General features: G+C 34.0%; 1 pseudogene; it reads left to right on the top strand.

The window, feature by feature from the left end:
* The first annotated feature begins 7458 nt into the window (after positions 1–7458).
* Positions 7459–7577, top strand: LOC116634150 (annotated as a pseudogene).
* Positions 7578–11961: the final 4384 nt, after the last annotated feature.

Here is an 11961-nt window from a genome sequence, read left to right on the forward strand (position 1 = left end):
CCACACAATTCTTCTTTTTGGTATGACCAGTCGCTATACTGAATCATTGTTGGCATAAATTCAGGTGTGGTCCAAGGGCCCATCATCAATAAAAAGACATTCCCATATCTTGGGAAATCCCAAGGTTTAGAAGTTTCCTCCCAGGAACCATGAACAGAGATCAGACAAATTCTTTATTCTACAAAAAGGTGTACATATTGAATTAAGGGGGTATGTTTTTCTTGCTCCCAAAACCTACCATGCTGATAAGACAAACTATTTGACCCATGGTAGCCCTAAATAAAGGATGAGTACTGCTCTCCAGACCTTGTGTAATTATGTATACAATAAGTACCTTTTTACTATTGCCAGTCCAAAACTGCAAACACCTCAGTAAATTCCTTGAGTTTCAATCTATTAAAAAACAAGATGTTAAGGAATGTGGAAGTAGTTTTTACTACCAGTCACACACATCACTGAAATAACCAAGCACTTAATAAACACACAAACAGCCCTTCAACCACAAACAAATCTAAAGCCTGAATCTGACAAAACCCATTAGCTGAGAATATTGTAATAATCCTACTAATTAATGGACTGCAAAAGGCTTCCAGATGGCATAAACAAATACACTTAATTATGGTCCATCATTCTTGCTTGTACTTAGAACCTCCAGCATTGTAGGACAATTCTGAAATTTATATGGTTATGAATTATTGTTGTGCCATATGGAAATGCAATTTTGATAGAATTGCACATTTAAAAATCTACTTATTCAACACATAACTTTTAAAATTTTTGTGCTTATAAAAATTTTAAGTCATAAATTTCTAAACCAGAATGTTAATGGACTTTTTAATCTTCTTGCACAAATTACTTATTCAAGAATCATGTCATACTTAGTAAATAAAGAGCAAATAGCAGATTCATTTATAGAACTCCACAGTATGCTCACACACACACACACACACACAAAGGCAAAACAAAACAAGACTAAAAGCCAAAGGATCTCTTTTAATTTGCTTGGCGTGATCAAGTAAACATGTTTTTTCCTTGATAACACCTATTTCTCATGTTACATCGATTGTCATTGTTATTAATATACCAAAATGATTCTCCCCCAAAAAAGCTGTGGATTTCTTTGAGGGCCAATTATCTTTCAAATACATTTATTTAAGATGTTTTAGTAGCATCTGTGAAAATAAAATATGGTGAAAAGAAGTTTCTGACTTTTTGGTATTTTCTTGTTAATCTCTTATAAAAACCAATCTGTAATACTTCATTGGAATGATACATGAGGAATGATAGGGTTCATCATAATTATTTAGAAATACCATTTGTACTAGAGTTATTGGGCCACCTGATTGGAATAAAACAAATGATACTTAGTGCATCCTCCAGTCATATCCAATTCTACCACCATTGGTAGACATGAGACAGGCAGAGTCCCGTGGAGAAGTCATAAGTAGGAATAAGCCATCAAAGCATCCTGTATGTACAGATACTTTCCCATCTGCATTTTGATATTATTCATTATTACTCAAGCTTAGTATTTTAAATGATGTTTGAGATAAATCCAACATCCATTTAAAACAAGGCACTTTGTAAGTTATCTCAGGCAACCAGTATAATTTGAGATCATTAAAAACATTAGATGGCCATCAGGGAAATGCAAATCAAAACCATTTCACACCCTCTAGGATGAATATAATAAAAAAGACAGACAATAGCAAGCATTAGAAAGCATGTAAAGAAATTGGAAGCTTCATACAATGTTAGTAGAGATGCAAAATGGTTCAGAGAAATACTTTGGAAAATAGTATAGCAGTTCCACAAAAGCTTAAATGAAGAGTTACCACATGACTCAGTGATTCAACTCCTAGATATGTATCCAAAAATAAAAAGATATATCCACATAAAAACTTGTAAACAAATGCTCATTACAGTCATAACAGCCAAAAAGTGGAAAACCCAAGTGTTCATCAACTGATGAGTGGATAAATAAAATGTGCTATACTTATACATTAGAATACTACTTGGTAATAAAAAAAAAAATGAAGTACTGGTACATGCTACAATATAGACAAACCTTTAAAACATATGGTAAGTGAAAAGAAACAAGACACAAAATAATACATATTACATGATTCCATTATCTGAAATGTTCAGAATAAGACAATTTGTGGAGGAAGAAAGTGGTTGCCCAGGGCTGGAGTAAAGTTAGAGGAATAAAATGACTACCAATGCGTTTAGAATGTCTCTTTGGGCTGATAAAGAGGTTCTAACATTGATTGTGGTGATGATGGTTGTACAACTCTGTGAATATGCTCAAAACCACTGAATTGAACCACTGAACTGTGTGAATTGTATAGCATGTGAATTATATCTCAGTAAGTTTGTTATTTTAAAAACTTACAAATATTTCTTACAATTTTCTTTTAGAATTAATGTGCTTAGAATTAATTGAAGTTCTGTTTCACCTTCTCTCAGAATACATTTTAATGTAAGAGGCAAAGTATATAATGAATCAAAAATAAGAGACAAGTGATCGTTAAGGTGGTATTAAATAATGAAATCCTAAAATAATAAAAAAATGGATAAAAAAACCATTTTAAATAAAAATTGTCACTGTATAGAGGTGGATGAGGATAAAGATGAAGCTACTGGATGAAGCAAATGTAACTCCAGTTACTTTAATATTCTATAGTGCTTTTGACTAAAAATGGAAAATCAGATTAAAATGAATCCATTTGTGGTTTGGAGATAGAGTGAGGGGAATAGGCATATAATCAGGAGCTCTTCCATTTATTTAGAAAACTTAATTTTTAAAAAATTTTTCTTATTTTTTTCCTTTCATAACTTAAAACTTTAATCAAAATTTTATCTCTTTTCAAGATCTCTCAACTGCACAATTTCTTTTACTCACTAATATCTACTGAGGCACATACTGACATACTAAACGATAAAGTGAGTATTTTGTAGGTAAGTATTTATACACTATTGTGCATTGTTCAGATTAAGTGAAGAGACTCTTCCAAGATCCACATGCAGAAAGAGGGACAAACAAAAGCAAGGAAAGAAGATTCTGGGAGGGATTATCTTGTGACGTGAAGGGAAGGAACTACTGATATAGGAAAATCAATAGGAAATAAAAATGAGAAAGTACAAATAAACCAAAGTAGATAGGCTATGTCAACACCAGAGATGGAAAGAATATCTAACACAAATTTGTGCTTATTTTGTACAAGTAATTTTTTGAAAAAATATTGTTATGAGATCATGTATTTTTATCATGAAACATCAAATGTATGTTTTATAAATGTTTAGCAACAATTATTTAATGGGAAATATATATAATGATTAATATCAGGGAACCACTAAATCTTTTCCTACATCTTCAGCCTCCATATCATCAATAGGCTAAGCCTTTTAATCTTCTATACTTTTTTATACTTCCAGGTATTTACATATACCAGGAAAAGATTTAGAGAGTAATATTCCAATTATTTAAGCCAAGATCAAAGAAATTAACTTATTTTTAGTTCTTCTTTATAGAGCAATGTGTAAAACATGATATATTAATGAATGGTGCTTTTTTAAGATTGAATAAAAAATGAGTTAAATAGCTTTGGGTAATTTTTTAAAAATGTATAAAATTAAAAGGAATCCTTATGATATTTCTAACGGATTTGACCACTAGGTGTTTTTAGAATAAAATACAATGTCTTGATTTTACCATGTTTACTACAAAGAGAGCTAGAAGATTTAAATACAGGTATATGAAACATATACTTAACAGAAAATACCACCCAACTTTATATATTCTTATATTTTCTTACATATCTATTTTATATCATTAGTTTGCTCTAATCTTTACCATTAGTAGTAGATATGGCATGCTAATTTTATTTTGTAATCACTATTAGCATATAATCACATATTTATCATTTGGGCCTATGAATAGGTTTTGTTCTTTATTAGCTTTTATTTGTTTGTTTTGGTTTTAAGAAGAATAAAAAAGAATGGATATTGAGAAATTGTCTTCAAGATCTTCAATGTTTTTAATTCTTTTTTCTTTAAATATTTTAATTTAACAAGCAGCACTTTTTTAATTTAAATTCAATTTAGTTAACATATAGTGTATTCATCAGTTGCATACAACACCCAGTGCTCATAACATCAAGTGCCCTCCTTAATGTCCACACAATTATCCCATCCCCCGACCTACCTCCTCTCTAGCAACCCTCAGTTTGCTCTCTATAGTTAAGAGTCTCTTATGGTTTGCTTCTCTGTTTTTATCTTATTTTATTTTTCCTTCCCTTCCCATATGTTCATTTGTTTTGTTTCTTAAATTCCACATATGAGGGAAATCATACAGTATTTGTCTTTCTCCAACTTATTTCACATAGCACAATACCCTCAAGTTCCATCCACATTGTTACAAATGGCAAGATTTCATTCTTTTTGATGGCTAATATTCCATCGTATATATATACCACATTTTCTTTATCCATTCATCTGTTGACGGACATCTGGGCTTTTCCCATATTTTGGCTATTGTGGGCATTGCTGCTATGAACATTAGAGTGCATGTGCTGCTTCAAATCACTATTTTTGTATCCTTTGGATAAATACCTATTAACAAGCAGCACTTTAGTATTTTCAAGCCCTTTTTGCCTTTCTTTTCATATAATAAATACATATTATAATCTGTCATTGAGCAACACACTTTTATAGGTATTAGAAACCTGAAAATACGCTAGTCAATAAATCTAATACAAAACAAACTGGCCAAAGTGATTTTTTTTTCTCAGCCACTAACTTAATTCTTTCACTTCTATATTCAATCTATCAATATTTCCTGTGGGTTCTATTTTCAAAATACAGCCAGAAGGTAGACATTTCTTACCACCTAATACAAACTGCCATCATACCCAGTGTGAATTACTAAAATCACCTTCTACATTATGTAATCTTTACCCTCATAGTAATGATTTCTTTATATTTAAATACAAGTCACGGGCGCCTGGGTGGCTCAGTTGGTTAAGCAACTGCCTTCGGCTCAGGTCATGATCCTGGAGTCCCTGGATCGAGTCCCGCATCGGGCTCCCTGCTCGGCAGGGAGTCTGCTTCTCCCTCTGACCCTCCCCACTCTCATGCTCTCTCTCTTTCTCTCTCTCTCAAATAAATAAATAAAATCTTTAAAAAAATAATAAATAAATAAATAAATAAATAAATACAAGTCACATAATACCATTTTTCTTAAAATCTTCCAACTACTTCCCATCTTTCAATCTTCCAGCTATTTTTGAAGGGAACATGGTCAAAATAAGGCACTGAATTTTATTCTAAAAATTCTTAAAGGTCAAATTTGTTAGAAGTATCAGAAGAACTCCTCTTAATTTTGTACACATTTGGAAAATTCCCCAGTACTATTTAACTCATTGCTTTATTTGGTCCTGAAAAACACCACTCATTAATGTTAGCTCTTTGCCACGGTATACAATGTCCCAGATGACATGGGCTTGTTCACATCTTTTTTTTTTTTTTAAGAGAGAAAGAGAGGGTGGGGGAGGGGCAGAAGGAGAGAGAGAGAGAGAGAGACTCTTAAGTAGGCTCCACACCCAGCATGGAGCCAGAACGTTGGGCACAATCTCACAACCCTGAGATCATGACCTGAGCTGAAATCAAAAGTTGATGCTTAACCAACTAAGCCATGCACCAGCTGCCCCTGGGCTTGTTCACATCTTAGACCACCTTTCTTTTGGCTCCAGCCACACTGGACATGCTGGTGTTTCTTCAATAGTTCAGGTGTGTGCCCTTATCAGTTTTCATGACTTCTTTCTCTATGACCTAGAGAGCATTCCCTCTAGATCAGTTTATTATCATTTCCTTAGAAAGGCCTGTACAGACTATCATTCTTTCATTCAAAAATATCCATTAACTTCTTTCTGTGTGCCAAGCACTATAATATGTGAAAACATATCAATTTAGTTACTTCCTGAAGCTTAGATTCTATTAACAATGATAGTCATTTAATAATTCTCTATAGTACTTTAGTTACAGTTTTGCTCTTGGTAATTCCCAAATATTTAATAGATGCTATTTTTTTTGCAATATGATTTCAAAATTTTAAGACTAGTCAGTGTAAGCAAGAGTTTGATTCCATTTTTGGTGTTTGACTTCTGACATTTTTCATGCACACCTTACCTTTTCTCCCTTCCCCCAACATGTGTGCATAGTGATAAGCCTCCCTTGACTGTGCAGGAGAAGTTCAAACTATGCAAACACTGGCCTTCTTGGCACCTTCAAACCTCAATAAAAAATAGAGCCACCTGCCTGCAAATCCACTCCCCCTGCCCCTTTTGTTTCTACTTCAAGCCAAACTTGATCCCTTCTCCTTAGAGAATTCTCTGGTTGTTTGCTATATTTCTTTTACTTTGTTTGTCCATTGGTACCTATGTGTCCTTCATCCCAACCTCCATAAATTCTGTAGAGGGGTGTTGCCAAACATCCAGCAGAGGACGCTAAGTGTCCTAATAAAACAATTGACACTATGAGCATGATGCTATGGCAGTGTTCACTGATGTGATGAATCTTTAGTTTCTCTCTTGATTTACTAACTGGGCTGATTACACACAGTTCACTGGGATTAAATAGGGTCAGTTATTGCTGTGCTTGTATATCTGTGCTCTGGGTTGTGCTTCTTTATGTTTGGTTGGCTAGGTTTTACCTGTCTTAAATTTTTCTAGCCTGAGCTTGCCCTATGAGTGGGAAAAGTGGCAAAGAGCCTAATGTTGAGTAGGGATAGAGAAGCAAAAGGAAATGGAGGCTGAGTTGCCTAGCAAGCATAGTGTCATTGTGATGTGTCTAACCAGGCACTGACTCCTGTATTTCAGGAATGGTGTGCTTTAAATGATAGTGGATCTCCTAGGTGGCCATTAGTTATGACGTGGCATCCATGTATGGGATTACAAGGTCATATACTGATGTCGCTATTCCCCTTGATGTCACGATATTTTGATCCATGTTTGAATTCCCCCCAAAAAGAAAAAAAATAATAAAATAAAAATTTCTTAAAATATATGGAATTACAAAGGCATAGGTAAAATCTCTGTAAGTAAAGAAAAAAATTGTGATAATGACCCAAATTTGGTACTGCCAAATAAGAATCCTAGGGTGAAATACAAAGTTTAGGATGATTTGCATAAGAAAAGAAAAAGAGAACAATTGGCTTTATATCTAAAATTCAAACCAGACACAATAAATTACCTATAAGTTTAGGATGTTTTACATAATAAAGGGGGAGCAATTGGTCTTACATCTAAGATTCCAACCAGATATAATAAATTACCTATAATTAATTTTTAGTCCTAAGGGTATGTCTTATTAAATAGGACTCTTTAAATTTGCCATAGCAACCCCACAATAAGTAATAAAATCTACCAAATTATAACCCAGGCTATAAAACTCTAAAGGGTCTACGGCCATACCACCCTGAACATGCCCAATCTCGTTTGATTTCAGAAGCTAAGCAGGGTCGGGCCTGGTTAGTACTTGGATGGGAAACTGCCTGGGAATACTGGGTGCTGTCGGCTCTTGGGACGCCTGGGTGGCTCAGTCGGTTAAGCATCTGCCTTTGGCTCAGGTCATGGTCCCAGGGTCCTGGGATCGACTCCCGCTTCGGGCTCCCTGCTCCACGGGAAGCCTGCTTCTCCCTCTTCCACTCCCCCTGCTTGTGTTCCCTCTCTCGCTGTCTCTCTCTCTGTCAAATAAATAAATAAAATCTTTAAAAATAAATAAATAAAATAAATAAATAAAACTTTCTAAAGGAAGGAATAATTAGCCCAATGGTTTTTCCCCTTTAATAGTCCAACTAGGACAAAATAAAAATGAATGTTACCTGACAATGAATTATCATATAGATGCTTTCTATAAACTTCTAATTTCAAACATTATTAAAATAACAAATCCATTCAATTGGTCATTGGAAAATACTCTGCAATCATATTTGGCTAACATGCTCTGTTCAGTGGCTCTTTCAATAGTCTTCCAGTTGCAATTTGCATTCCCTTTCAAAGGAAAATAGTACACCTTGACTTGGCAACCCACAAAACCTGAAGAGTCTACTACACATCATACATAAACGATGCAGATAAGACCTCCATCGCATCTAGTTGTCCCTTCTTGGAATACAGGTATGACATTTATTGATAATACTTTTTCTATACACACAAACACAGATATTTAGAAATATATATACACTGCATGTTTTAAAGACACTTGTAAAAGTAAAAGAATATGAATTATTTTTCTCTAGTGGTATTCTGGTCAAATCAAAGTAAAAACCAAATTTCTGACTTGGTATTTCTTTAATTTTGGATTGAAGTAGTTTTTAAATTAAGTTTCATTGAGATGAGCTCAGTTTCTCCTTCAAAATAATGACTACCCTGCAATGAGTTTTACTGAGTTGACAGATGTCTACAATATGCAAAACCGGATACATACATAAACATTTAAAACTTCTATAGAAGTGCAATTGGAGCAGAGAAAGGAAAGAAAATAAAAAATAGCAGATTATTTCTTATTAAACTAATCCAGAAAGGGCATGAATTATATAACTTTAGGGTGCATTGACACTGGATTAATGGAAATTTATTCACAAAACTCCATAGGAACAGAGTTGAGCACATACTATTTACATTTCTCATTTTACATATTATAAGTTTATACATGTCGATAAGTTATATACTTAAAAGACCAGCAGGCAAATTGTTAATAAGAAATGATCTTTTGATCTTGTTTTGATGTTTAGTTACATGTGAAGAAACACAGGAATTTAAAATGTTTATATCAAACCCAAAAAGTTACCTTGCATGAGGCAATAGAGACTACAATTATTAACATATTGATGCTATAACTCTAATTTAAGCTAAAATTATTACTTTTGTTTCTATTGCAAATATTGTCCTTATTATTCTTCTTGATGTTGAGGGGGGTCTTCTGTACTAGTTCTTCTGGATGTGAAACAATTCAGGAAGTCATTTTAAAGACCATTTCAAACATTTTCTCCAAGATGCTTTTTAAAGATTTTATTTATTTGAGAGAGCAAAAGAGAACGAGTGGCAGGGAGTAGCAGAGAGAGAGGGAGAAGTAGACTCCCACTGAGCAAGGAGCCTGATGTGGGGCTAGATCCTGGGACTCCAGGATCATGACCTGAGCCAAAGGCAGATGCTTAACCCCCTGAGCCACACAAGCACCCCTCTCCAAGATTTTTAAAAACACCTCTAGCTTTTCTCCTAACTTTAGTATTACCTATAATATATCAAAAATTTCTTCCTTACAGAAAAGTTATCAGATGAATGGAAATATATTTTAAATAAACTCTTCAAATCCCAATGATGTTGCAATCAAAGGAGTACTTGTTGTATAAAAAGCTTTGATGAGACCAACATATAATAAAAGATGGGTTTTTTGTTTGCTTGTTTTTATTTAAATTCAATTAGTCAACATAAAAGATGTTTATAAGTACATTTCTATCTTGTCAAGAGATGAGTAATACACTAACTTTAAAACTGATCTACAAGTCAGCAAAAACACTGCCAGAAGTTGGTCTTGAAATCATTGATTATTGATACTTACCTTTGATACCATTTCAATTTGTTAAAGTATGGTTCTAATGACCCCAAACCTATGAACTTGATTTTGAAAATTAGAATGTGAATTACAACTTCTTACCAGCCACCTTGGGAACACAAGTAGAGGTGGCAGTTGCTGCTTGAGGAAAAGACAGAAGATTGTTATCAGCTTTTTGTAATCTACTAGGAGGTAACCATCTCAGAAATATCTCATTTCTGAGGGGGTTCAAGATGGCAGTGTTGGAAGACCCTGAAGTCACCTTTTCCTTCAGACATAACAAATTCACAGCTATGTATGGAATAATTTTCCTGTTGAAAAGACCTGAGAACTAGATGAACAGCACCACCATAACAAATGAGACACATCAAGAAGGGTAGGAGAGGCAGACACAGCCTTACCCGGGATGCCACTCCAGAAATGGTAACCCCACAAAGTGGAAGCAATTCCCAAAATATGGAACACTCTCTCAAAGGGTAAAGGAATTGTCCCCCATACAAGTAACCCTGGCCCTGGAGGGCAGTACTGGAAATATAAACCCACAAAAGAGCTAGTTTTGAAATTCAACGAGGATTAAGACCAGGAGAATTGCAGAACTAAAAGGAACAAAGATCTCGCTCTTATCAGCCTCACACACAAACCTACTTGCCCTGAGATCCAGCATAAGATCAACAGAGTGAAAATCACCTAGATTATACATGAGGGAAATCCACTTACTAATTTTAAAGTGGCTACTGAAGAGGCAGGTACATGCAGGGAATTTTTTCAGGGACAGAAGTGCTGGTGGATGCCATTTTTGCAATTTCATCCTAACTTGCTAGTTACAGAGCATATAGGCACCACTTCCAGTGCCATCTCTTGAGTCTGCTAGAGGGCATGATCTGCCAACCCTGCACTACTAGTTGAGCACCCCATGCCCTGCCCACTCTACACAGAGACTGAGATACAACCAGATGGGAAGCACCCCAGTCCTGACCTTCCCATGCATCAGATGAGCTGCAACTAGGCTGGGCAAGTGACCTGAGCCTCATCCTCCCCACATTATCAGACAAGCTGCAACCAGGACATACATTTCTTTTTCAAGTGTACATGGAACATTCTTCAGCACAGATCACATGTTAGACCACAAAACAAGTCTCAATAAATTTAAGAAGATTAAAATCATATTAAACATCTGTCCCAACCACAGTGGTATAAAAGTAAAAATCAATTACAAGAAAAAAAGTGAAAAAAACACAAACACATGGAGACTAAACAATATGCTATTAAACAAAAACTCAAAGAAAAATGCTACTCAAAAACTAATGAGTCAACAAAGAAAGCAAAGAGGGAATCAAAACATACCTTGAGACAAATAAAAATGGAAAGATAATGTTCTAAAATCTTTGAGATGAAGCAAAATTTTGTTACAAATAACAAAAGTTATTTATAATTCTCAAATAAACAATCTAATTTTACACTTAAAGGAACTAGAAAAGGAAAAATAATTTAAGGAACTAAAATTAAATTTTAAAATTAAATTAAGTCTATTTCCTTTAAATTTAAACAAACTAGGAAAAGAAAAACAAACAAAGCCCAAAGTTAGTAGAAGGAAGGAAATAATGAAGATCAGAGTGGAAATAAATGAAATAAAATAAAATAAAGACTAAAAAAAAAAAAAAAGACCAGTGAAACTAAAAGCTGTTTCTTCATTTTTTTTTTTTAAAAAAAGCTGTTTCTTTAAAAAGATAAACCAAATCAACAAAACTTTTAGCCAGACTCATCAAGAAAATGAGAGAGAAATAAGTAAAATCAGAAATGAAAGAGGAGAAATGCAAAAAATACTGGAGAAACACAAAAGGTCAAGGGAATACTATGAACAATTATGTGTCAACAAATTAGACAATCTGGAAAAAACAAACAAACAAACAATAAACTCCTAGGTACACAAATCTTCCAAGAGTGGATCATGTAGAAATAGAAAATCTGAATGGACTAATTGCTAGTAATAAAATTGAACAGTAATCAAAAAACTCTCAACAAACATAAGTCCAGGACCAGATGACTTCACAGGTAAATTCTACCAAATATTTTAAAAAGAGTTAATACTTACCTTTCTCAAATTATCTTTTTAAAAATTGAAGAGGAAGGAACATTTCCAAACTCATTTTTCAAGGCCAGCATTACCTTGATACCAAAACCAGACAAAGACGTTATATGAAAAATTACTGGCCAATATTCCTGATGAACTAAGATGCAAAACTTCTCAACAAATACTAGCAAATAGAATTCAACAATATATTCAAAGGATCATGCTCCACGAGCAAGAGGGATTAATTCCAGGTATGCAAGGATGGTTTAACATCT

This window comes from Phoca vitulina, unplaced genomic scaffold (genome assembly GCF_004348235.1).
Source record: "Phoca vitulina isolate PV1807 unplaced genomic scaffold, GSC_HSeal_1.0 scaffold8, whole genome shotgun sequence".
NCBI lineage: Eukaryota > Metazoa > Chordata > Mammalia > Carnivora > Phocidae > Phoca > Phoca vitulina.